This window comes from Sus scrofa, chromosome 16 (assembly GCF_054392235.1).
Source record: "Sus scrofa isolate SSC_HxYL_T2T_F1_AM1 chromosome 16, Sscrofa_HxYL_maternal_Yorkshire_Landrace_v2.0, whole genome shotgun sequence".
Lineage (NCBI taxonomy): Eukaryota > Metazoa > Chordata > Mammalia > Artiodactyla > Suidae > Sus > Sus scrofa.
In genome coordinates, this window is record NC_139398.1 from 53,665,446 (window position 1) to 53,693,132 (window position 27,687).

At 38.2% G+C, this 27,687-nt stretch overlaps 2 protein-coding genes across 3 annotated transcripts in view; one reads left to right on the top strand and one right to left on the bottom strand.

Moving 5' to 3' along the window:
* The window catches only part of IPO11 (importin 11), an 820,387-nt gene that overhangs the window by 600,024 nt on the left and 192,676 nt on the right, over positions 1-27,687 (top strand). The window contains exon 31 of one of the 2 annotated variants that reach the window (XR_014831435.1): positions 21,601-21,682. The exons of the other annotated variant lie outside the window; for it this stretch is intronic. The gene's annotated coding sequence lies outside the window, so the exon portion shown is untranslated. The remainder of the gene's footprint in view (positions 1-21,600; positions 21,683-27,687) is intronic. 2 annotated transcript variants of the gene reach the window in all.
* LOC110257266 (uncharacterized) overlaps positions 1-27,687 on the bottom strand; it is an 826,705-nt gene that overhangs the window by 67,973 nt on the left and 731,045 nt on the right. The window contains exon 12 of the mRNA XM_085002418.1: positions 10,745-10,835. The gene's annotated coding sequence lies outside the window, so the exon portion shown is untranslated. The remainder of the gene's footprint in view (positions 1-10,744; positions 10,836-27,687) is intronic.

Below are 27,687 nucleotides of genomic sequence, written 5' to 3' on the forward strand. Positions count from 1 at the left end.
TTCTGGGGAGATAGTGGTCCAAATGGAACAATTAGTTGAGGGATAACACATGAAAATAAAAGCGTTTTCCTCAGCATCCCTTAGGCAGTAGTATGGGCAAGAAATCAGAAATTGAAGCAAGAAGGTGTAAAAAGTGGGAAATGAAGCATATCTGTGTAGGATGTGTATACATTAAAATGTTTGCCAGAGAGCCAATCAGAAGGGTAGGTGAGTGGTGCCCAAGAATCTTAAGGGATTACTGGTTTAATATAGAAAACTCGTAAAGCCTAAGGCAGGGTAGATGCAAGGAATGGAAGGCATCTAAGGTGCTGTGAGGGGGAGTGTGAAGAAGCCAAGAAAACTTTCATCCTTTCGACCAAATTTCTTGAATTTCATTGATGTGCTAGTTGACCAGTAGAGTTCCCACATACAAGAAGTTCTCCAGAAAATGGTTGTTGAATGAGTATGAATATTGAAATAGGTAATAGCAATCTGATTGGAGAGAAGCGTCCCAGAAATTTTGAATAATACAAACTTGCCAACCTAGTTTCAAAATAGGTAGCCAGCACTGGAGGTGGTATAATATAGTAGAAAAGAACTATATTAGGACTAGAGAGATTTGAATTCAAATCCTGAATCCCTTTCCTAAAGTATGTGTGACCTAGTACTGTACGGACATTTGTTCTCCTACTGATAGTATCCCCAGCAAAATGAGTGGATCACATCTTTCCGTAACTTAAAAAAAAAAAAAAAATTCAGTGCAAGAACACGTCTTGTAATTTTAAAACATTTTTTCTGAAGACTTTCATATCATTTCTCTTTTTATTTCCATTTCTCTTACATTCACATTTCTTATGATCACGTTTATTGGATCACCAATGACAATAACAATGGAGATATACTTGTTATATCTGCTCCTAGTGTTTTTCTATCTTAAAAAACTAGCTTTTAATGGTTTGATGTACATCCAGCTCATCGGGTTATCAGGTATAGGTCTTGGGTCTGCCTTGGAATGTATCTGCCAAATATTCTAACATACTCTTTGAATTATTTAAGAAAAATTTAATTGCTAGCATCTTCATCAAATTGAACTTTAAAATGCTTTCTAATAAAATGTCAATATGTGGGGTTCCCTTCATGGCTCAGTGTTTAACCAACCCGCCCAGGATCCATGAACATGTGGGTTCCATCCTTGGCCTAAGGATCCGGCATTTCTGTGATCTGTGGTGTAGATCGCAGATGGAGCTTGGATCCCATGTTCCTGTGGCTGTTGTGTAGGCTGACAGCTGTAGCTCTGATTAGGCAGCTAGCCTGGGCACTTCCACATGTCACGGGTGTGGCCCTAAAAAAGCAAATAAATAAAATAAAATAAAATGTCAATATAGCAGTTTAGTGATTGACTTAACGAACATCAATCAAAAGAGGCAGTGACTAGCCAGCCAACCTGGAAACACATTAGTCTTATTAACTGGGAATAGTTGTATATAAAATTTTGACATTAGTCAATAGGAATATGTCACAGTAACTTCACTAGAGGCTTTAATCACATTCAAAGATTTATTTCTGCTTGTGACATATCCTGCCCTTAAAAAGAACATCCTGGGCACTTGAGCTTATGTTTTTACCAAAAAATTTCTCATTCAGTATTGAGCCTGAATTATGTCTGGATGATTCATGTAATTTCTGCTCCACGTTACTTTAGGAGAGATAGCTTAGTAATAAGCATCCAAACTAAGGAGCACCTAGTAGGTTATCAATTATCAACATATCCAAAAAGTTCTATGGTCAAAGGGCCACTGATAAGAGCCAACTATAGGGAAAATGGTAAAGTTGTACCCACTGCAAATGTAATTAATTGGGAATCTTTTTCCTGCCTGAGAAACTATACAATTTTCACAAGGCAATAGAGACCTTTAGGGTCTGCCCTTGAAGTCCAGCCATGTCTCATCCCTTCTTTTGGGTATATCTCATATTCTAAACCTTTGTCCTTTATCTGCAAATCCTCTCCACTAAATACCAATATCAATTTACCTTTTAGAATGTAGTCCCTCAAGGCTTAGTCTTTATTTTCTGTAATAACATTTAGTTATTGTATAATTTGTGTAGTCTCAGGCATAAGGCAGGCTGGAATTCTCTTAGCAATCAAGAATGGCAGTATAATAAGAATCAGGGTAGATTTGGGGAAAAGTGATGGACCTGACATTCTGAGGACACCAACGAGGTTTGTGGATGTGCTGTGTTCACGAGGCAAGTGAACATGGATGTCCTTAAGCCAGTCATCTCCTGGATAAAATATTCATATTTTTCCTCAAGAGAAAAATCATGGGTTATCAGTTATTTAGTTTGAATTGTCTATTACGTAGACAAAGCAATATAACTGATTTGTAATGTATTAAGGTAGAGGATTTCTATTTATAGTATAAAGAGTAAGTTCACAAAGATAAAAACACAAAGGCTTGCTAAACCCTTGTTCAGATGTAGTCAAGATGAAGAATTAAAGTGTGGTTCTGTAAAATTGCCTTTAGAGTAATTATGGTGGGAGGAAATGACATAAAGTAGTAGACAGATGCATATTGATTATAGTAATGTTATTATAACTGTACTAGAAACACTATGTTTAGGGGAAACGATTTGTGAGTTTAGCTTCTAATCATAGAAACATTAAGGAGAAATTCAAAATTTTAATAATGTTTCTAAGTGACCTTATATAGTTTCTCAAGTAAAATATCTGTGGCTTGATGTGAAGGTGATATACATGTGTTTATTTGACTCCTCATTTATTTATGTACTATGATCTACTTGTCTTTTAATAGTTCTTAATAATAGGGGCTTATTTTCTGTTTCTTTGAAATATTTTTCAATGCCTTGTGCATCTATAAGACTATGATTAAAAAAAAACAAAAAGACTCATTTATACGTAATTTTACAAGACGATGAATGCAGATGGGATTTTAATTAGAACTATATTTATCGAGTAAGTGAATGATGTGTTTGCTTCTTGGTGAAGGAATGTTAGGGACAACCCAGAACGTTTGGTCTCACAAAAAGTATAATGCTGGGGGATACCACAATCTCATTACTCAGCAACGGGGAGTTGGGGGGACGTGCTTGGTAAGCGTCTGCGGGCAGATCCCACCTCATCCTAAGCCAGTGCAGGGCTACTTGGAATGGCTGGGAACCGGAGCCAGGCCTGAGGTAGAGCTGGAAAAGTTTATATTGCCTCTTACAAGTATTGCTTGTTTTCTGGCCTGCAAAAATAGTGTCCCTTTAGATTTCTTCAGAGGTACAACTGCCTTCATCTTCTACTGGAAGCCTCTTTTCCAAACTGTTCTTAGAAGAGCTCACTGCTTCCATCTCTAGAGCCCCAGCGGAGTCCCAGGTATGAATTTCAAGGAGTGACTGGAGGTTACATAATTCTTTTATTATTATGTCCTAAAATGTGAAGTGAACATTCTTTCTGCTCTGAGGGATAATTGAAAACTGATAGCTGTCCTCTTTTTTTTTTTTTTTTTTTTTTTAAATATATCCTCCTAACCCTGAGAAAGCCAAAGGAACATCTTATAAATTTATCTTCTATATGAGGAACCTGTGGAAATCCAGTTAAAGAATTTGGTTTGGACAGGTCGCAGGAGCAGATGGATTGGTTACCAAAAGCCTTCCCTGGGCTGCTGATATGCAAATGGGCCAGTAAATTATTCCTGCTCTTGTATTTTGAGAATACATATTGGCTTCCTAATCGCTGTATAATTCAAATGAGGACTACTTGGAGTATTAGTGTTCAGATGCATTTATTTTAGAGTTAAGTAGCAGATATATAAATTTTGTTGATTTGTGAATCTGAAGTTTTTCACTAGTTTTCTAGTAGTGTTGAGCTAAGCTGATTTTAATTCTACTTGTTCATTGCACTGTATCACAAGATAGCATGTAGTTAGCTAATTTTGATTTCATGCTTCTGATTGGAAATTACATTATGGAAATGAACTCATTACAACAGGTAAATAAATTTGACCAAGACATTAAATGGGCACCTCCACCATGCCTAACACAATATTAATGTCTTCTCTGGGGTGCATAGGCATCTGTGAGCTAAAAATTAGTCCCATGTTCATTTGCTTTAGCACCTAATTTTAACTAACCCTGAAGAAAAGTCCAGGAAGTTGTATAGTACTTCCCTGAAATCAGCAGGGACCAGTCCGTCTGGGCTTGGAACACACCGAGTTTTCTGATAAAATGTTCATATTTTCATAAAAAGTAGGGATGGACGCCTTAAGCAGGATGCTCATTCTCTAAACTATTGATATAAAATCACTAAACAATATATATGGAAAAATCCAATAATTTTGGATATAGGATTTTTTTTGAAGTTTACAAGATGATCTTTTATTTTTTAAAACTATCTGTAGATTTAAAAAAACAGTCCTCTTTCTGTATGTTTTTCAGTTTTTGTATTTTTTCTCTTTTCTTTCAACTCTTGATTTTGTCCTTTTCTTCTTTTCCTTCCAGAATAAAGAGATGGTGGAATGGAGATGTATTCTGATAAAAGAGAGGCTCATAATAAGAGACTATACTATGTATTTCTATTTATTTTGTGTTTAGATTACATTGAATATTTTCACACATCTTGAAAAGTTGGCTAGTTGATTTTTTGTTATTTTTCTAATTTTTTTTTCCCCAGTGAAAACCAGTACTTAGACTCAATATTAAACATGTTTGTTTCTGGATTGATCTAACTTTTATACTTTAATAGTCTCTGCATTTTAATTTTAAGGTCTTTCTTTGTTTTGTTTTTGTTTTGTTTTTGGGCCTAAAGTGAGGAGAAAGAAATTGGCTTATCAAGTACTTTATAGGCTAAGTAGGGAACTGGACACAAGGTAGGAAGCCAAAATGGAATGTGAGTTGGGGAACCAGGAAAAAAAAAAAAGATTTAGGTTTAGTGAATGGAAAAATAGGAGGTAGCTTGGGAGAACTCAAGAGCGTGTGCCAACATCTCTTCCCATATTTGGGAGTGTCGGATTCATTTAAATGTCCTAACACAGGCTAGAAACCATGTTTTTCAAATCCCTTTTGGTCACAAAACTCTTTCATTAAATGAAATCTCCAGAAGATTCTATTATGTTAAGTAGATGAAAGTGATTGTGGTGAGGTAGAGCCCTACTTTCTTGGCTACATATGAAAATGGTCTCTGGGTTAACTTCTGTCTTTGCAGATCACAGCATGAAAGTCACTGTGTTAGCCTTGCCTTCTGATTTTGCTTCAGAAAGCAAAGTCAATTTGACTAGTTTTAGTTGTCACTTATTGGTGAATTCTTTACTCATGATTGAACACTGGGGAAATGTATTGATTGACACATCAAGCTCCTTGGCTGTCCCTGGGCCATGTGAGAACATACCCGAGTCTAGGGGCAGTGTTTGTTCCTGGAGGTCCATCAGGGCTGACAGAAGAGCACCTAAGGGAAAGAGAAGTGTGATCAAATCTAACCATGTAGCCTTCCTTCCTCAAGACAATTGTTAAGGTTCACGGGATTTTCTGAGGCAGAGCTCACTAGCTATTCCCACTGCCTGAGATGTTCCTCTTCTACCCTTTTGGATGATTGCTTCTTCTTGTCCTTCAAGTGTTAGACCACTGGTCACCTGCTCAAAATGGCCTTTTCTGACTTCTCTGTCTCCTTTAGTCCCTCTTTTTCGAATTGTACTATTCATCTCCACCACAACACACTGCTCATCTTTTTGGGGACTTTAAGAAGAGTTTTAGTTGCTTAATTTTAGTCTTCCTTATTCGAATGTAATTTCTGTGAGAGTAGGGACTGTATTTGTCTTCTTTTCACTTATAACTTCAGTACATGGTGAGTAGAATACCTGGTACATGGTAGGCATTTAATAAATATTTGTTGAATGAATGAGCTATTTTATATGAGATATGAAATGCAACAGATGCCACTAGAAAACAAAGGCCACTAGAAAACACATTTCTTTTAGGCAATTTCCCAGAGCAGTGAAGTATTAATTTTTTGGAATGTTTTTATTGAAGAAGATAGTGAGATTTTGTATATCAGAGAATTAGTGATAAGTAAGTCAGTGCTTGTAAAGTAGAGGGTATGTGTAGATTTTTAATCAGTCATCCATGGCAAAGGAGATACAAAGTGGTAGGAAAAGCATGAAACAGGATAATATGTATTTTCTCTCTTCCCTTTGTTATTATAACCAAGTCACATTAAAATTAATGATATAGGAGTTCCCGTCGTGGCGCAGTGGTTAACGAATCTGACTAGGAACGATGAGGTTGTGGGTTCAATCCCTGGCCTTGCTCAGTGGTTAACAATCCAGCATTGCCGTGAGCTGTGGTGTAGGTAGCAGATGCGGCTCAGATCCCTTGTTGCTGTGGCTTTGGCGTGGGCTGGTGGCTACAGCTCTGATTCGACCCCTAGCCTGGGAACCTCCAAATGCCGTGGGAGCAGCCCTAGAAAAGGCAAAAAGACTAAATAAATAAATAAATAAATAAAATTAATGATATATACATTTCTTCTAGAGGTAGCACCATTTTCACAATTCATTTTCTGGCATGGTACTTGATAGTACTTGGGAGTAAATATTTCCCTTCTGCATGATGTTATTTGAATCCCTGATATTATCTTGTAGACCCCTGCAAGGCCAATGTGTGGAACCTTGATGAGGGGGTCATATTGCTTTACAGAGAGGATACGGAGGTTGTCATGGTCACCCATCATAGATGATTGTTGAACCTAAGAAAAATGGGTTTTAAAGGCATAGGACACTTAAAAGAGAGTGGAAGAGTTGGCCCTTCTTGTTAATGCAAATTTTGAGACAATGGAGTTTGCTCATATTTCATTTTGAGCTCAGAAGGCTCATGAGAACTAGACATAATTATGACCAGGTGAGTTAGTAATGTTGGAAGGAGGATGGGAGCTGAAACTAATAGTTATGGACTGCCTGCTGGTTTCTGTGCTAAGTACCCTTGTATGCATTATCTTCTAGAAATTCCAGTTGGAGGAGGCTCATCTGTAACAGCTGACACCTGAGCCTCAGGTTCCTGGCAGTGAGGTTTAGATTGGGGAAAAAGTTCATCTGTTAGCATCACACCATAGTAATACATGATGTCAGTGTTTGACTTTTTCTACTAATCCAAAAACAGGAGTTAGAATTTGTGCTTAAGATTTTGGTATAACTCTAAATTAACATTTCAATAGGGACTTTTTCCCGCTATTATAAAGAGGGTTAGAGAAACAATGAATCATGACAGCAAACCATGTCTGCATATGAGTCTACTTATTTCTCACCTGACAGGTGCTACAGTTATGTTTATTGCTCAGTTTATCAGACAGGTTCTGTTAAAGCAGCCATGGATTTTGACTTTTGTAAATATGAGTGCTTTGAGAAGATCAGTCTGCATTGTGTACTGAAAACAATCAAAGTCAAAGAGTGTGTTCATGTTTTAAGTTATACTCGTGATAATTAAATGATGTTTACATGTGCGAACTTTTTTTTTTGGCCATGACCACGACATATGAAAGTTCCTGGGTCAGGGATCCAACCCCTGCCACAGCAGTGACCCAAGCCAGAGCATTGACAATGCTAGATCTTTAATGGCGAAGCCACCGGGGACTCCTAACTGTATGAGCTTTTTATTTTCAAGTGACAGAATCCAGATTAACAGAATTTAGAAAATGTCATCTGGACAGATTTATAAAAATCAATCTCTAACGGCAAAATAAATAAGGTTATTATGAATGGAATATTGTTTCTGATTGAAAGGCTATGGAATTTTTGGCGTTTGAGTTAGCTTATTTAATATGAGAATACTCAAAATTTTATTATCCCGTGAATACAACTTTCTCCCTGTCTCCACTGTCCCCTTTCTCTTTTAAAAACTTTTACCAACCCCTAAATTGTTATATGGTCTATGTGAGTGATTACAAATAAATTATTTATTTATTTATTTATTTTAAGGACCGACTGGCTGCACATGGAGGTGCCCAGGCTAGGGGTTGAATTGGAGCTATAGCCACTGGCCTACGCCACAGTCACAGCAATGCCAGATATGAGCTGCATCTGCCACCTGTACCACAGCTCATGGCAACGCCAGATCTTAAACCTGCTGAGTGAGGCCAGGGATAGATCCTGCGTCCTCGTGGATGCTAGTCAGATTTGTTTCTGCTGAGCCAGGATGGGAACTCCACATTTTTTATTTTTGAAAATTTGGGGGTTCCCATTGTGACTCAGTGGTAATGAACAGGACTAATATCCATGAGGATGTGGGTTTGATCCCTGGCCTTGCTCAGTGGATTGGGGATCCGGCATTGCCCTGAGCTGTGGTGTAGATTGCAGGTGCAGCTGGGATCCTGTGTTGCTGAGGCTATGGCATAGGCCAACAGCTACAGCTCTGATTGGACCCCTAGCCTGGATACTTCCATATGCCAAGGTGTGGCCCTAAAAAGAAAAAAAAGAAAAAAGAAAAGGAAATTCTCTGAAACTCCTTGAGCCCTTGAGTTCCATCCCTGTTATAAAGACAGATAGAACTGGGAGTTCCTGTTGCGGTGCAGCATAAACAATCCGACTAGGAACCATGAGGTTGTGAGTTTGATCCCTGGCCTCGCTCAGTGGGTTAAGGATCTGGCGTTGCCATGAGCTGTGGTGTAGGTTGCAGATGCAGCTTAGGATCCCATGTTGCTATGGCTGTGGCGTAGGCCAGCAGCTGTAGGTCCGATTAGAACCCCTAGTCTGGGAACCTCCACATACTGCAGGTGCGGCCTTAAAAAGCCATAAAAAAAAAAAGAAAGAAAGAAAGATAGATGGAGTTGTCACAACTCCCTCCCGCTGCCAGTTTTCCAGGCCCCGGTGTGGCTAGAAGTTTAATGTACCCTGTTATCACCTTGATGAATGGGCTTAGTCCTCTGATCCAGAAACCTACTCCTATCTTTCATCACTGCATCATGCCACTGACAGGAAAGACATCCTTTTTATGATAAAACCCTCCTTTCCATACTCATTTCACCCCAGAAAGTTACTAATGTACAAAGGCCCAGAATAGTACTATCCCTAGAATCATTTGTTGAATCAAAATAACCCCTGGTTTCCTTGCCTTGCCAACCAGGACTCATTCTCTTCAGTAAAAGCCCTCACCCATGTTTGGTGCTCTCCAGGTCACCACACCTCCTGCTGTGGCTCCCCCAAAATGCCTCGGCTTAGAAATTTCCTAACTTAGAACACCCAGGATGTTATGAATTATAAAAGAAAGTAGAAAATGAACCCCATGGCTTTCTGCTCTCCTGTAGAACTTGGTTCATCCTAAAACTGTCTTGGACTCTAATTTCTTGTACACCAGGACTGCTCTGCAGCCTTCTTCCCCCCTGACACCTATGCTTTTCCTCATAGTGGGAGGTGGGTAGGATTGATTTTTCTAACCATGTTGGGACTGTGAATCTGTGGGTCAGCTGAACAGGTTCAAATGAATAATCCATTTGGTTTAGGCTTGTCTATTGATTTTTAAAAGCCTATTCTGCTTCTTTTAGATCCTGAGAATGTGAATAAGTAATTATATTCAGTGCTGCATAAGGCTGCTTGTACATGTTTTTAAATGAACCATTATGATACAAATTACCTTGAAAATGGAAGAGCACCAGGTCAGATGTTAGTATCCTTTTGGCGGCTGTCATCAATTACATGTTCAGATTACAGACTGACTAAAGGTCATTCCTGCTCACTAATTCTGCCAGATATACTGTCAGGTGGGAGAGCTGCTTAAGAATGCAGTTTGGTTTAAGGATGGGGCATCTTACAAACCTGTCTCTGAGGTGGGAGCTATTAGCATTAACATTTATTTATTCATGAATTTTTCCAGAGCACAGGGAGGGTGATTGAAGTTTCCCCTCTCCTTAATAATGCATGAATTTAGCTTTATTAGTTGTTAGATGCTTCTCAATTTTTAGTTGGAAAAGCTCGGAGGGCCTTGATTTCCTGCTTTCAGGTAATGGGCCCTTGGCTAATCTTCTAAAGGCAATCTTAGCCACCTTTGAGGCATTTGAAGAAGTCTTGTAAGGTCAGACAGGAAACCCATTATGCCTCAGGTTTCATCTCCACTCCCATTGATAGAATTTTATTTCTAGCTTTCGTAAGTCAAGGTATTTGGGAAAGCTGATTTGGATGAGGAAGTCATTATCCAAGGGAGAAACACAGAGGGGGGAAATAATAACAGAAGCAAAGAGATGGTTTAAGTTAGGCAGGGTTCAGAAGAAAAGCAGGTGTTCAGATCTAGATTAGAATTGTAGGTGATATTTGATGATAGAGAATAAAACTGGGATGTTACCTTGGGGAGTCTCATCTTGGAGGGTTGGCCTTGAGTGAGGGGTCCTCCCTGGTGGCCCTGAGAATAGGGAACTAATATCTAGGCACGTATGTGCACAGGTGCCTCTGTCCATCATCTCCTTTGAACAGATGATGGGCCTCATACCACCAGGGAGCAGGACCACAGAGAGGAGAATGCTAGTGGAGACTTAGGAGACAGGCAGGGTTCAAGGAGCACATTTCTCCGAGCGTTGTGCATGGATTGGAAGCTTCAGAGACACCTATGACATCAGTAGGGTAATGACCACAGAGAAGACATCAGGCCCAGAAAGAGGTGAAACTTAAAGTTGGAGACAAAGTCTTCAGAATCAAATAACTGGTTGAAGTAGGAAGATGCTGGACTCTATAGAGCAACACTGTGTACGTGATTATTTTTAATGGTTTGTACCCCAAAGATGAACACTTACCAGACTGACTTGAGATTTCTCTAGCCTTCATGATGACTCCATGGTTCCTGAGTTCTTATTTAGGATAGCGCTACATTGTGTGTATCTGTCCCTGTGGGAGTAACCAGAGGTAGAGGTTAAGGAAAAGCTGGGGAGAGGAGAATTCTCTAATTCTTCCTTCTTCCTTTCTGAAGGTCTTTGAAAACCAAGGAAATGAGGGAGGTATGCTGTCATCACGGCCATGGGGACTCCAAGGTGGCTGGAAAATCATGGTTCTTGTCCGGCCAGTCCTGCCTTCTTAAAACTGCTATCACGAGGACAAGTTTCCCTGCTTTGCAGGTGTCTGGGGATTTTCTGTGGTCTTCTGAGACAAATGGCAGGCATTTCTGTGCCTCTTGGGCCTTGGAGATAGATATCCCTAGAAGAAAGCTCAGTGAATTGAGTTTCTCTGACATTGTCTAGTTAAGCTTCCAGATTCCTTCTCACTTCTTGGGGACCAGTTCCAGAGGCTGGAGGATTTATCCCTATTCTGCTATGACACTGCAGGACTGTGCAAATGCTTGACCTGAACCTAAAATGCCACAGGCTGATGTTCATTTGTTCTGAAGTGATTTGCTCAGCATGCCTCTGTGTCAGAAGATGCCTTGCTCACTAGGAAAGTATTCCATAGTGAAATATGAAATATGAAGTCATTGACAGATGAAACCCGAAGTCAGATAAAGTGTTAACATAAAGATGTGATAGATCTATTTCATTATTGAAAATATAAGATAATTCTTGTTTACAATGCAGCCTCTGAGGAGACCTGAAGGAATACAGAATTGATTTTAGTACTAATCACACTATCTGCCACTAAACCCAACTGGTCTCATGTTTCAGTGCTGGAAACAAAGGCAAAAAGGTCAAAACTGGACTCTGAAGCATAAATCCCAAAAGAGCCCCATTGCCCTTTTTTCCTCTTGCAAATAAATAAATCTTCAAAGGAGAGACAGTCCAACTAGGAGGATTTCAAAAGATGGCTGATCCCAGATCTTCCTTGGGTTCTCCAGTTTGGCATAGAAACCCTGACACTACTGCAGGTTGTCTACTGCTGCATCCTGCACTGCAGGTCAATGGGAGATCCTGAAAGAGGGGTGGCATCTAAGGAGATAGAATCAGGATGAAGAGAGAGAATTTATGAGAAAAGTTTCAAAGGTAAAATTTCTAGTACTACCACACTTCTTAAATTTTAAAGTTTCAGTCTCCCCTTGTTGGTGTTGCAAGGGATCTTTAAGTGTGAGCATGACAAAGCTCAGGATGGATGTCTGGGGTATAGATTCAGCCTCATATGAGTCCCACAGCTGGTAGATGACAACCTGCACCACCACTACCACCAGCGCCAAGCTATTTTCACCTCCAGATTTCTTAGGTCTAGCTCTCTCCTGTGTTCTCCTCAGTGTCCCCCTCCCCCAGAAAATCCTGTATCCCAATTTGAACTATCAAATTTTATAAATAACTGTGATCCACCAGGCTGTTGTTTTATTAATATTTTGGTTTGGGTTTATTATTGTCTTAAAATCAACACTCCCCTTAGGAGATACAGCAATGATGGAAAATAAATGAAAACTGTGCTTATTACAACTCACCCTACATAAATCATCTTGCCCTTGGTGAATGGGTAAATGGCTATTTGTGTGAGGCTGCAAATTGAATGTACTCGGGCAAATTAAGGAACCGAAAATGAGTATGAAATGGGAGCATTCAAAAAAGGTTGTTTTAAGACAGTTCAGGTTTGTTTTTCCTCTTCTGCTCTAAAATATTCTGTGTATTTAGAACTTGCCAAGGAGTCAGGGGGAGCAGCTTTATATTATCAGGCTCAGTGTGAATGTTCCAGGCATCATAAGCAGGTCCATGGGACCCTAAGCATTTCTGGTCAGGATTAGAGAAGATGTGCTAATCATCACACAGGACTGGGTCTGAGTGGAATGTGAAGCAGACCAAAGGCAATAATACGTCTCTGGGCAGAATCTTTTTCAAAAGTGGTTTCAACCTGTGCTACATGGCCAGATTCCCCAAGAATGTAAGTACAGATCCGTGAGCCAACCTTGGGATTTGAATCTGAATTTGTAAGCTCAGGCCCTAGAAATGTGCATCTTTATAAAAGCTCTTCTAATAAGTAGGAGACGAGATCATGTTCCTAAACTTCATTTCTGGTGGTTGGACTGGAATAGGAGAAAATAAGGAAGGAGGTTGAGTTTCCCCACTAATTATAACCTCAGATACGTACCTGTAGGTTTTACTTCTTTCTTATAATGTATGAAGCTCCCAGATCTCTCTGGGATCTAAAATGTTATGATCCAATAAATCAGAATTTTGATGATAGCTTTAGCAGTTATATCTCAATTTGTGTGTTTTTTGGGCTTAGAACCTAATTTTCAGAGCTTGCTGTTAATATAGCTGGAATTTGGGGCTGACTGAGGAGTCCATTCAAAGGATTCCAAGAAGGACTTTCTTCCCCTTTAATAGTAGATTAGCAAGTTGATAGTAGTTTTGTACCGATATTTTAGCTTTTCTCAGGCACTTTTTCTATCACATTTGTGACTAATGATGTTCACATGTGCTTCTCCCCTCAGTGATGTGGTCAGGATTGTGTCTGATGCTCTACCGTTTCTCCACTCTTTTCCTTCCTACTCTGAAAGCATCTCAAAATGCAAAGGTGTGAGTGACATTTTTATTAGAATAACCTAGAATCTGGTCAAGTTTTATAAGAATAAAAAGATCACTTACTCTCTAAGTTTGATGTAAACAAAACAATTTCATTGGACATACCTCCTCTAATTGTGACCGTGTTAATTTACTGGCTCTGCCATAAACTGGGTGGCTTAAATAATCACCTCTCTGGAGGCTAGAAAGTCTGAAATAAAGATGTTGGCAAGGTTGGTTCCTTTGGATGGAAGGATCTGTTCAGGCTTCTCTCCTTGGCTTGTAGCTGGCCATCTTCTTCCTGGGTCTTTTCTCTAAGCATGTCTGTCTCTGTGTCCACATTTCCATTTTTTATAAGGACATCAATCATAGTGCACTAGGGTCCATCCTTATCACTTCATCTTAACTTGATCGTCTGTAAGGACCATATTACCAAGCAAGACCACATTCATAGGTACTGAGACTTTAACATATTTGAGGAGGATACAATTAAACCCATAACAGTGGCATTGATGATGAAAAACAAATGAATTAAGTTATGAGGTGGGTCCTGTTCCTTAGGAAATTAATAAAAATATACACAAGTTTTTCTGGTATGAGATGGAGAGATTAAAGATAGAGCACAAAAACTACTGGGGCATGACTGGCCTAGATTGAAAAGCCTTGAGATGCCAGCAAAAAGTAATTGGTAATGAATGACTGTGGGAAGGGTTACCATAACTAGGACCACTTTAGGGGTAGTTGCTGGGACACTAAATACAAACTTAGCCTTCTTTATGTGGAAGACTGCTCCTATAGTAAGTGTGGGAAAGGTAAGTTTATTAGAGTAAATTTTGCAGTCAGTAGCTGTTTTGCATCTCTGCTCCTTGAGAGTTTCATAGCATTAAATTTTTATGATCTATAACCATCTTACTGTTATAATAAAAGTATTAACCACATCATTAATAAAAATAGTGCTTTATCTCAAACCTGGTAGTTTTCTTTTGGTGTATATTAAGATTGTACAATTACACAGCATATATACTGTACATTGACATGTGTTTTTAGTAGAGGAAATAGTCTAGGAAATGGGGGGGCAGTTATTTGGTAGTATTTTAAAGAGTGATGCCTACTTGTACTGCCAAGAGGCAACTGTGCATATCTTTCCCCAACTTCATGACTATGCTGGTATCTTGAAACTGTTCAAGATGGGAGAATTTACACTATGGCAATTGGCAAATACTACAAATTACAGCTTAAACTTTTTTTTTTTTTTGAAAGCTAGTTATAACATTCACCAGAATACCACCAGAAATAAACTACAATTTTAAGCAAATTAATATACCCTGGTTTAAGGGGGCATTTACAAGAAAAACTGTCTTTCCTGATAAACAAAAATAGCTGTTTCTTGCTACTATGCTTCAGAATAGTGAAGATGACCAATAGGGCCATTTTAGGAAACAGATGAAATGAATTTGAACTGTAATTTAGTAATGGCTTCTAATGTTGTTGAGCAAATTGCTGAGATAATTTTGATATGTGAAATATATTCATTAAGAAGAGTTAAGGACCGGAGTTCCCTTCGTGGCTCAGTGGTTAACGAATCCGACTAGGGACCATGAGGTTTCAGGTTCTATCCCTGGCCTTGTTCAGTGGGTTGAGGCTCCAGCGTTGCCGTGAGCTGTGGTGTAGGTTGCAGATGCAGTTTGGATCCTGTGTTGCTGTGACTGTGGGGTAGGCCGGTAGCTGCAGCTTTGATTTGACCCCTAGCCTGGAAACTTTCATATGCTGCACATGTGGCCCTAACAAGCAAAAAAAAAAAAGGAGTTAAAATTCAGACTCCCTGCTTATCTGACACAGGATGGCCTAGAAGTAGCATTTCAATGGAAAACGCTGGAAATCAGTTTCAAGCTGTCATTAGTTGAGTTTTAAGAATTTAAAAGGAAAAAGAAAAGACTAATTAAGCATTTGTTGACTTAACCTGTACATTTTAGAGGTATTTGGATAATATGCCCTAACATGAAGAAAAATGAGCTTACGAACTTAGAACCTAGAGCTGGGTCATCTCTGGTGCCTTTATTAAGTTGCTTTGCCTTTTCCCACTTGGAATTACTAGAGAAGCATTAAAATGTCACCTTTCTGAGTAAGTCTGCAGTGCCTTTCAAGCTTTAAGATGTTGATAGGTCATCTGGGCATCTTAAAAACTTGAGATCTGCATTCAGCAGCTCTGGAGCAGGGCCCCTGCTGCTGGCCCCCAGAGCACTCTGGGTAGCTAGGAGCTGGAAATCCTTTGGAGGATGAGTGTGGGGACTCTCCCTAGTGGGCGTGAGCCTCTTATCTCACACACCTCGCCCTCAGCAGCAATAAGCAACACGTGATTTGAACGTCGTCCTATTTCTCTTCTTCTACACTTTAATTTAGATTTATGTAGGGGTGGGTGGGGGAAAACAGTGTTCTCTCTTAGCAATTCCTCTGAGGTCACTGCTTCTTCACATTTAAACCAATTCTATTTTTTTTTTTCCCCTCTGCTAAGGCTTGAGACTCATGTGGATCTCTGTAATTCCCAACAACTTCCAGTAGAGGGCAGTGTCTCGTTACAGAAGTGTTTTCATTATTCCCCCCCCCGCCCCAAGAGATTGTTCAGTGGCTGGGATGACCTTGTGTTCTCTGGGGGAGAGTCAGCCTAAGGGACCAGTTACCTCCAGGGTCACTGGTTTGCCCATAATAGCCCCTCCATCACAAAGTGGGAGTCTCTCTACCTTCTAATCAGTTAATCTGAGTGTCAAAAATGAGCAGATTTTTCCAACCACCTGGAATGAATGAAGGACAAACCAAGGGCAGTACAGCTAAAGGGCTACAAAATTTATATGCAGTATATTGGTTTGCTAAGGTTGCCATAACAAAGTTCCACAGGCCTGGTGACTGAAATAATTGAAACTTATGTTCTCAGAGTTCTAGAGCCTGGAAGTCTGAGATTAAGATGTTAGTGGGGTTGATTCCTTCTGAAGGAAGAGTCTGTTCCAGGCCTCTCTCTTTGGCTTATTACATGGCCCTCTTCTCCCTGTATGTGTCTTCATCTTCCCTCTGTATGTGTCCATGTCCGTACTTACTTTTCTTAGAAGGATACCAGTCAACTCAGTGAACTCATTTCAGTTGAGTTACCATTTTAGAGACTTAAATACAATTAAATTCTGAGATATGGAGGTGTTAGGACTTCAACATGAGTTTTTGAAGGGACTCAATTTAGCTCATAACATGAAATAAATGAACTATTCTAAGAGAATAGGACTGAAAAAATATAACTATGTCTACAGTTGTAATTTGTCTGGAAAATTCAAATCAAAACTTTGTCTTTTCCCTCCATTATCTGAATATGTCTGGAAAATTGATGCAAATAAAAATCAACTCCCTTTTCATAAGTAATTGTCCATTTTCTTGCAGGTGTTATGTTTGGAAGGCTGATCTAGGAGGAGATCATAGGGGAAGAGAACTCTGAAGTAGGAGACAGGATGCAAAACTTGCAGTTACGTTATCCAGACCAGAGACATTGTCTTCTAAATTACCTCCAATCACTAATTTTATCATAATTTCTTGGTTTTTTCAGGTCTGTTGGGTTGCCTTCTTCTTGACATCTTTCCAGATCTCATGACCTGAAAGTTAGTCTCTGGTCTTTGAATTCAATCATTCATTCCAAAACTATACTCCAAAGCACCTACTACATTTGTAATATCCTGAGAATACAAACTTGAATGTCAGTCCCCTCTTCCAAGTAACTTAGAGTAGAAATGTGTGTAAGAGATGGTGTGGCTGAGTGCCATTATTGAATAGGTGGGGGAGGGGTATTTAAGGGGGGGATCAGGAGATTTCGATATGTCATTAATTTGGCACTTATTCATATGCCTTAGCAACCCCCTTCTTACCTACCTTTGAATTGTCATCTTTGCTTTTCTCAGAAGGCAGTGCACATTGTAGGTGCTCAAGAAATACTTTTTGAAAAATGAATAGAATCGTGTTATTCTCTTACTCAGAAATAAATGCTAAGGTACTAGTGTATAAGGTGGGCTTACTTGTGTGATCTGCCTATTCTGAGCATCAGCCCTAGCCAACAGGGTCCACACAGGCTACATAACTATAATAAGGGGCTTCATCAGGCCAACAAAAAGATACATTGTAAATGACTGAACACAAGTTATAGATTTAGAACTTTAGTCTAGTTATTGTGTAGATACAACAACTAAAATATTACAGACTAGAATTTTGAAATTAGCACTTTCCTTCCACTTTTATAAGGAGAGAGTGAAAATCTTAGTTGGCTCTGGCTGAAAGAATTATCTCCATCCTGATCTTCAGATTTTTAGGTTTATTATAATAGCTCTCTTATAAGTATTCCACCCTGTTCTATTCTATGCCTTTTGGTGTCACAATGGCCACTTTTTCACAGTGGAGTCCTTTTTAATTATAATAGAGATTCTAAATTTGCTTTGGATCCATTTTAAATGTAGAGACTTCATTAATTATACCAGGAGGAGTTTTCCTAATGCTCACATCTAGGAGCCTTTGAAACCTAATTGAAAAGTTTTTTTTCCCCTATCATGGGGTCTTGTACAATTATGTTTCCTCTTGAGTATTCTGATGGCTGTATCTTTTTTCTTTCTTTTTTCTTCCTTCCTTCCCTTTCTTCTTATTCTTCTCCTCCTCTTCCTCCTTCTCCTTCCTTGTCTTTTTTTTTTTTTTTTCTTTAATCCAGCTTGCTTTAGAGAAAGAGGAGCCTGTAGATTTGATCCCACATGAAATAAAAGCCTCTCGGCCAAGAGCCATGAATACATCACATTCTATCTGGTTTTAGCCACTAGGGAAAATTACTATTTAACAAAACATTGAAGTAGCTAAACGGTAATGTATGAAACCATTGTTCTCTGTTGTCGGAGACAACTTTTAAGGGTAGTTATCACATCTTGGAGGGAGACTCATGAAAAGAGAAAGAGTTTGAGGGGATTCCTCCAGTGGTGCTCTTCTGCATGACTTCATAAGCTAGTTATTAACCCGCTCTCACTGAAGCAAATAGACTTGCTCTCCCATTTTGTTTTTCCCCAATTTCTTTTCATGTGAATACTCTTGGCTTTGAAGTAATCTGATGAAGTGAGTGCTAGGTCTGGGGGCCTAGAATATAAGCAGACACAAGGGTCCAGAATATAAGCACACATGAAGGCCCTATCACCAGAACGTTGAACCCTCACACAGAAAGGGATAAAATAGCAATCATCAAATTGTTTCGAGGTACCCTTTCCTGAGTTATTTAGTATTTTTTTTTTTTTTTTTTTTTGCTTTTTAGGGATGTCCCCCAGCATATGAAGTTCCCAGGCTAAGGGTTGAATCAGAATCACAGCTGCCAGCCTACACAACAGCCAAGCAATGCAGGATCTGAGCCATGTCTGCAACCTACACCACAGCTCAGGGCAATACCGTATCCTTAACCCACTGAGTGAGGCCAGAGATTGAACCTGAATCCTTACAGATACTAGTCAGATTTTTTTCTACTGAGCCACGATGGAACTTCGATATTTAGTATTCTTTTCAATATTTGGCCACTTGAACTATTCCCAAGGCTTCTCATATCTAAAGTGGAATTGGGTTAGAGGTGGAAACCTAGATATGATACTTTACTTGTCAGAACAAGGACATTTGTCCCAGTAGATTCTCTCTATCTATGGTTTGTGCCTGGGCTCTTAATGTCCTATCAGTATTTTTATTTTCTATTTTTTGCAGAGGTTAAAGGTTTGGATCAAAATGGGGACACTGTGTAGAAGCTAATTATGAGGTTTATTTGCCAGTTTATTACAAATTGCGTCCCTTTCCCCAGGGAGAACACATTCTGTTTCCTTTAATCTTTTTTATAAGGGATGACAGTGTGTATTAACAGAGGGCAAGAATAAATCATTGAGTTTAAGTGTTAATGATCATCTAATAATAAGATGTGATAGGATTATATTAGAATTGCAAAATTGGTCTATTTATTAGAGTGGCATGCTATCAAATTATAAGCCTCAGAGGACCAAGGGATAATTATAATCTTCTAGAAATGCAAAAAGTTAAACTCTTTTGAAAGTCTATTTTATTATTTTGCTATAATTTATGGCTAAATAAGGTTAACTCTGAAAATGTTTGATGTGAAAAAAATAAATTTTATTAGCATTTAAATGAGACCTCCTCTTCTCTTTCTGGTAGTTTTTAGAAGAATTCCACTTTTTGATATGCTCATTATGCATAAAAATGTTAAAGTCTCACTGATAACATAGAAAGTGATATGCTTTAAAATATTTAGTTCAGTGTTATAAAATTATTATTAGCTGCAAGTATACTCTATTCTCTAATTGCTTCTTACAAAACATGTTATGAAGTACATTAGTTAAAAAAGCTTTATGTTCAGTTTGGGATGACTTGAAAGGAAAGACCCTGTGAACAATAACACAAATATAGCAACTCAAAGTGAGAATTTCACCCAGAACCTTTGACTGACCTTTTACAGAACTTCCTCTACCCAAGTGAACACATCACTTCTTGTTGGTAATAATATCAGCTAACTTATTCAAACGTTCTTTGAGCCTCTGCTGAGTGACCTTCATCTGATTCATTGTCTTCCATCATCTCCAACCCTGCTTAGCTCCCTGTTTTGAGTATTTTCAGCTTTTCTTTCTTGGCTTCTTTGTCAGAGCATCTAATTTTACCTCCTATCCAGTTTCCTATCTTCATTTCTAAAAAAAATTTGAGGAGTGTTCTGTACTAATTAGTTTAATTTATTTGTAATTTTTCAATTCATTGCATTTTGGCATCAATTCCTACCATTTTAGCAAAAAAACAAAACAAAAAAAAAAACAAACAAAAAAAAAAACAAACAAAAAACCCCCCACCGATTCCTAATTGCTAGATCTGGAAGTAATTATTTTCCTGTCATTGTCTTTTTAAATATGGGGATTTGATGTAATTAACCCCTCCCTCTTTCCTGAAACTCTCTTGGCTTCTGCTCCATAATATTCGTATTAGGAATAAGCTATTGGTTCTCTTTAGATTACCTTCCTCAGCTTTAGACACAATTCTAGGACCACAGGATAAATTCCCTCCCAATATCTGGTTACCCAATATTTAGTTTGGTCAATCTAAATCATTATATTAATAGTCTGGTTCATCAACCTTCCCAAATATTATGTCTCAAATTGTATAGGTACTTGGAGTGCTTATGTGACTTCTAATTAGTATATTAGACTCAGTGCTATAGAAAATCAAAAACATTTGTGTAGTTCCCATTGTGGCTCAGTGGGCTACGAACCTAATATCCATGAGGATGAGGGTTCGATCCCTGGCTCCACTCAGTGGGTTAAGCATCCAGCATTGCCGTGAGCTGTGGTATAGGTCCCATATACAGCTCGGATATGGCTTTACTGTGGCTGTGGTGTAGGCTGGAAGCTGCAGCTCCAATTTGACCCCTAGCCTCGGAACTTCTGTGTGCTGCAGGTGAAAAAAAAAACCAAAAACAGCAAAAAAACCACATTTTTTTGGTTCCTTCTCTTGGACATATTATTCAAATTAAAGGCAATCTGATGCATGTAGTTTGGATGTTGTTTTTGAAGATAAAGTGCTTCCTAGACTATAGACCAGCTTATTGAAGCAGGGTGTCACCCTCAAATTGTGATATCCACATCCATGAAGAGTGGGGGAATTTGAAGACTCCAACACATTCTCCCTAAGGACTCTAGCCACAGTGGTCAAAAGATATAACTTATATACTAATTGCATCCTCTTTTTTAAATTTTTTAGGGTCACAGGTGTGGCATATGGAAGTTCCCAGGCTAGGGGTCCAATCGGAGTTATAGCTGCTGGCCTATGTCACAGCAATGCCAGATCCAAGTCACACCTGCAACTTACACCACAGCCATGGCAACGCCAGATCCTTAACCCACTGAGTGAGGCCAGGGATCGACCTCACATCGTCACTGGTACTAGTTGGGTTCATTACCGCTGAGTCACAACGGAAATTCCATTTTTTTTTTTTTTGCATCATATTTTTAATGAAAGTAGAATTCTGTAATTATTTATAAACACTAATAAAATGTAGTAGCTATGTTTCAGTGTAACCTCAGAGTCCAGCTTCAATTTTTGAACCCTGGAGCATCAATATGGGGCAAAATAATGCTAACTTTGCCCCTCTCTGATTCCTACAGGGACCATAGAGAGCAAAAAGAGACTGTAGTTAATGGTGCTCTAGGAATAGGAACTGGAGAGGTTAAGAAAAATCCTGTGCAAGTAAGTACATTGATGCAGTTTGACATGAATATATAGCTTGAAAGCCCCCCCCCCCCCAAATTTTTGAAAAATCTAAAGAAACAACTAGCAATGGTAAATATAGCATCAGCCTACATTTCTGTGATTAATACAACATAGTAAGTTAAAGAATGCTTTTGGGGAGTTACTGCTATGGCACAGTGGGTTAAGGGTCTGGCTGGGCCATACCTGTGATATAGGTCACAGCTGCAGTTCATATTTGATCCTTGGACTGGTAACTTCCATATACCATGGGTGCAGTGATTAAACAAAAAAAAAAAAAAAAAAAAGAAGAAGAATGCCTTTGGAATGTCACCCAAGTTTCTAGTTAAAATCAAAACATACAATTTACCCTTTGTAATAGGGCATTGTATCCTTACTATACAATTATACCTAGGAATAAGCGAGAAGCTCCTTCATGACTAAAAAGTTATATCAAAATAAATAGAAAGGTCAAAATCTTAATACCTGAATTATACATAAAATGTTGATCTACCTTTCCTGCCCACTAACAGGACTTTGTTTCTCCCTAGATGTATAAACCACAGGACTTGGAAACTCTAATTCTGTTATCTGATCTACCTATGAGGATGGTCCAAGAGGCACTACAATAAACATTAAACTAATCAGGTTCATAGAAAGTTATTTTTACCTTAAATATATAATTAACACTGATGACTGAAAAGATAAACTAATTTTTCAGGACCCCAGGAGTATTCTTATGACTTGAAACCTAATTAAATTTGCCTTGCTGGGTTGGAGAGGCTCTTGGGAACTGCAACTCCTTTATGTTTCCCAATTTCTCCCTTTTGGAATGGGAATATGCTATACTTGTCCCACCATTATATTTTGGGAGCAACTAACTAGTTATCTAGTTTCACAGGTCCACAGCTGGGTAAGAATTTTGTCCCAGAATGGACCATAACCAGAGTCCTATCTTATCTGATTTAGATAATTTAGAAGGTGAGTTTTGGAACTTGTATTGATAACATTTGAATGGGATTTTTTGGATTTAGAGTTGATTCTAGAATGGGTTAAGTCCTTTGAGGAAGTTGCTAAGGGGTAAATATATTTTTTACATGGGAAGGACATGCATTGTGGGAGACCAGAAGGCAGATTACTACATGTTAAATTATGGTCTCCAAAAGATATTAGTTGAAGTCCTAACCTGTGGTACTTGTGAATGTGACCTTATTTGAAAATAGAGTCTTTGCTAGATTATCCAATTACTGATTTCGTTATAAGAAGAAAGATATTTGGGGGCAAACAGACAACAGAGGAGACACAGGGAAGAAGGCCAGGTGAAGGCAGAAGCGGATGTTGGAGTTATGCTGCCACAAACCAAGAAATGCCAAGGCTTGCTAGCAACCAAAAGAAGCTAGAGGAGTCAAGAGAGACATCTTCATTTATTTAATTTTTTATTTTTATAATTTTATTGAAGTATAGTTGATTTACAATGTTGTGATAATTTCTGCTTTACAACAAAGTGATTTAGTTACACAACCATTCTTTTTAAGATTATTTTCTCTTATAAATTAACACAGAATATTGGTAGAATTACTTGTGCTATGCAGTAGTTCCCTGTTGGCCAATAACTACATGTACCACAGTGTGCATATGCTGATCCCAAACCCTCCATCCATCTCTCCCTCCTACCTATACCCTTTGGTAACCAAAAGTTTGTTTTCAAAGTCTGTGAGTCTGTAGAAGGCATCTTCTTTAGATCCTTTAGAGAGAGCATGGTTTTATCAACATACTCCTTTCAGATTTCTAGTCCTAGAACTCTTAGGGAAAACATTTAAGTCACTCGGCCTATGGTGATTTGTTTTGGCGGTCTTAAGAAACTAATACAATATAGGATCCCATTTATACGAAGTTCCAGAAAATGCAAACTAATCTCTAGTAACAGAAATTAGATCAGTGGCTGGCTGGAAATATGGTGGCGGTGGGGAGCTATGTTGGGGACAGGAGGGAGGAGAAAGGAAGAAGGAGGAAAGTTTTATAAAAGGACATGAGGAAACTCTATCTTTTCTTGTTTGGGCTGCACCCGTAGCACGTGGAAGTTCCCAGGCTAGAGGTTGAATCAGAGCTACAGCCACCTGCCTATGCCACAGCCACAGCCACACGTGATGGGAGCCATGTCTGCAACCCACACCACAGCTAACAGCAACACCAGATCCTGGACCCACTGAGCTAGGCCAGGGGTGGAACCTACATCCTCATGGATAGTAGTTGGGTTTGCTTTTGCTGCACCACAGTGGGGAACTCTGGCATGAGGAAACTTTTGAGGGTGATGGATATGTTAATTATCTTGATTGTGATGGTTTCATGGGTATATAAATATATCAAAACTTAGTATGATGTATACTTTAGATACGTGCAGTTTACGGTATGTCAATTATACCTCAGTACAGCTATTTAAAAAGTCATTTCTGAGGAATAGAATTGGGTTTGGAATGGAATTAAGTGAGGGTTGTTAAAACAGTAACAACATAGAATCCATTTTCTTTCTTTTATCAATGTTGCAGGTTTTTTTTTTCTGACAAAAAAAAAAACATTCACTGCATTAAATTCTTGGAAATTAGCTCTTATGTGGATTTAAATGATTTAGCATTAATCTCCCTTGGACACTTTTGCCATTGTCCACTTGTGTCACCTTTTTCCTTACATTTTACCTTGGTTGGGTTCTGTTCTCCCTGTATCAAGCTCAGTAATTGGAAGTCCATTCAGAATTACATTTGTATTCTTTGTCTCATTTTCTATAAGAAACAATTTTCAGTGTGCTCTTATAGTCTTAGGTATGATTCAATTAGTAGAGACTTTACCCTAACCAATTCCTCCTTAATGACAGCTGTTTTACTCTGCTGGGGCTGATGAAGCTAACTAGCTTTCTATTAAGGCAAGGTGAGGGGTAGGAATAAACATCTCTCACTTAGCAATGCACATTTAAGATTCAACCATATTGAGCATGAGTTCATTTATTTCTTTTTCTAAATAGTATTCCATAATATCAATGTACCAAAGTTTGTTTATGCATTTCCCTATTGAGTACATTTAGTTGATGACAGTTTTTGGCAATTACAAATAAAGCTGCTATAAACATTTGCTTACTAGGTTTTGTGTAGTAATAAGTTTTCAAATCAGTTGAATAAATACTTAAGAGCATGAATACTGGGTCATATATAAGTCCACAGTAAGTTTTATAAAAACTGCCAAGCTGTCTTCTAAAGTTGCTGTACCATTTTGCATTCCCTCCACCAATGACTGAGAGTTCTTGTTTGCTCTGTCTCCTTGCCATCCTTTGGGGTTGTCAGTGTTTGGGATTTTAGCTATTCTAATAGCTGTATAGTGGTAATTCGTTGTTGTTTTCATTTCCATTTTCCTATTGACAAATGAAGTTAAGTGTTTTTTCCTATGCTTATTTGTCATTTGTGTATCTTCTTTTGTGAGATGTCTGTTCAGCTCCTTAGTCCATTTTGGGAGATTATTCTTATTGTTGAGTTTTAAGAGTTCTTTGCATATTTGGATACAAATCCGTTATCACATGTGTGATTTACAAATATTTTCTCCAGTCTAAAGCTGATCCTCTAATTTCTTAATAGTGCCTTTCATAGAATACACACTTTTCTCTTAGTACAGTCTAACTGCTTAATTTTTTTCTTTCGTCAATCATGCCTCTGATAAATTGTATCTGAAAACTCATCAACAAACCCGAGGTAATTTAGATTTTCTCCTGTTTTTGTCTAGATGTTTTATAGTTTGTATTTTTCATTTAAGTCTAAAATCCATTTGGAGTTAATTTGTGTAAGGTGTGAGGTCTATGTTGACACTCACTTTTTTTTTAATATGTAAATATCCAGTTGGAAGAACCATTTGCTGGGAAAAAAAAATCCTTTCTCCTTTAAATTCCCAGTGCATCTTTGTCAAAGATCAGTGACTATTTGCGTGGGTCTATTTCTGGGCTTTCTATTCTGTTATATTGATATATTTATTCATTCTGCCACTGATACATGCTGTATTGATTACTCTAATTTTATGTTAAATCTTGAAATTGGGTTAATGTGAGTTCTCCAACTTTGTTTTTCTTTTTAAAACTGTGTTGGCTCTTCTGGTACTTCCGCCTTTTTGCGCAGACTTTAAAATCTATTTATGAATATCCATTAAAAGAGCTTGCTAGGATTTTGGTTGTTTTGGATCTATAGATCAAATTCGAAGTAATTGATATTTTAACAATATGAAGTCTTCCACTTTATAAAAATGGACTATCTCTCCATTTATTTAGATTTTTGATTTTTCAATCATTAATTTTATAGTTTTTCACATGTGGATTCTGTACATATTTTGTTAGATTTGTATCAAAGTACTTCAGTTTTTTAAAAAAATTCTCTTAAAATTTTGTATAACATTTAATAACAAAAGTCATTAAACTTTTTAGCAGTTTTTATTAAGGTTTTATTTTAAAAATCAAACATTTAAAAACTAGTCATACAAAGTAATCAGATATAAATCAAGTTTATGTTCTCAAGTATTTAATATTGTCTTCTTGGGATGATGGCATTTTTGCTATAGTAGTATTGTTTCCTTAGTTTTAGTAAAATTAGCCGTTTTTAGGATTAATGACTATAATTAAGTTTGCTTTACAATAACTCTAAGATAAAAAAATTTTAGAATTTTCAACTTCATATGGACTATTTTATAGTAAAAAACTATTTGTTACCAAATGTTCTTTAGCTAAAGTCCTAAAGTAATAGACTCAAATGAACTTTGTACTCTAAGGTTTTTTATTTTAATGATATTTATATAATACATATTAATTAATGTATTTGTTAATGTCTCTTAGTTCCTCAGTGACTGTGGGCCCCAGACACTTCTTATTCTCAAAGACTCCATACCTAGTCTCTAGCAATTTGCCAAAATTATTATTATAATATTCATACCAGTATGACATCCAACAGCTTCTGCTCCAGATAAGCCTATCTCAGGAGATATGTCTCTCTGGATGCATGGAACGCTCCAAATCTCAGCCTGGTCATGTACCCTGCAACCTCAGTTCTCTGACAGTTTCAAGAGAAGTCCTTGATTTTTCAGCTTGTTCGGTCTTTCTTGTTATAGGGATATAGTAGTTATAGGAAGTGGTGTCTTCCAAACTCTTTATATGTTGGAGGTGAAACCAGAAGCCTGTTTTATACTTCCTGTCTGCATTGCAGATACATTTTCCTGGTGAATTTTCATCATCTGTAAAATGGTTATGCTGTTTATTTCCCCCTCTTTCTGATACTATCATATTGAACATATTTTTGTTGTTACTCCAAGGTGATTGAGTTGAATGTTCTTAGATTATTAGCAGGAAGTTTTTTGTGGGAGGTGGTAGAGAGAGAGGCCTATGTCATTTTCCAAATCTCTAGCTCAGAGATTTTATTGCTGTTGCTACAGTCTTTTTCCATAGTTTGGTGCTTCTGTATAGAGGGACTGCCTCTGAGTCTCGAATATAATCTGGCTCTGGAGGACTTCAGGGCAACTCCTGAGCTGCTGAGTTTCACAAGCTGACTCAGAGATAACTATCATCAAGGGACCCTTGCCTGCCTGCCAGAATGAAGTCTCTCTCTCTCTCTCTCTTTTTTTTTTTTTAAAGTGTAGAGTTAAATTTTACTTAGGGCAAAATGAGAACTTAAGCCTAGGAGGCAGCACCTCAAGTAACCCTGCGAAAACTACTCTTTGGTGGTGAGGGGGAAGCTAGAATTTAGAAGAGTTTAGCAACAAAGGGCAAGGAGTAGGAACAAAAGCTTACACTTTTAAAGGACTATTTTCTGAAAGCCACCCATTGTGGTTCCCCTGGGCATTTTCTGCAATTTCTTTCTCCACTTACAGAAAAGTTAGAGTTTTGTTACATTTCAGTCCTTCTCACACAAGTTTTGCATAGATACCTTCTCTTTCAGAAAGTGAGTATTTGCTGAACAGATTGGGAACCCTTCAGACACCCTGTCCTT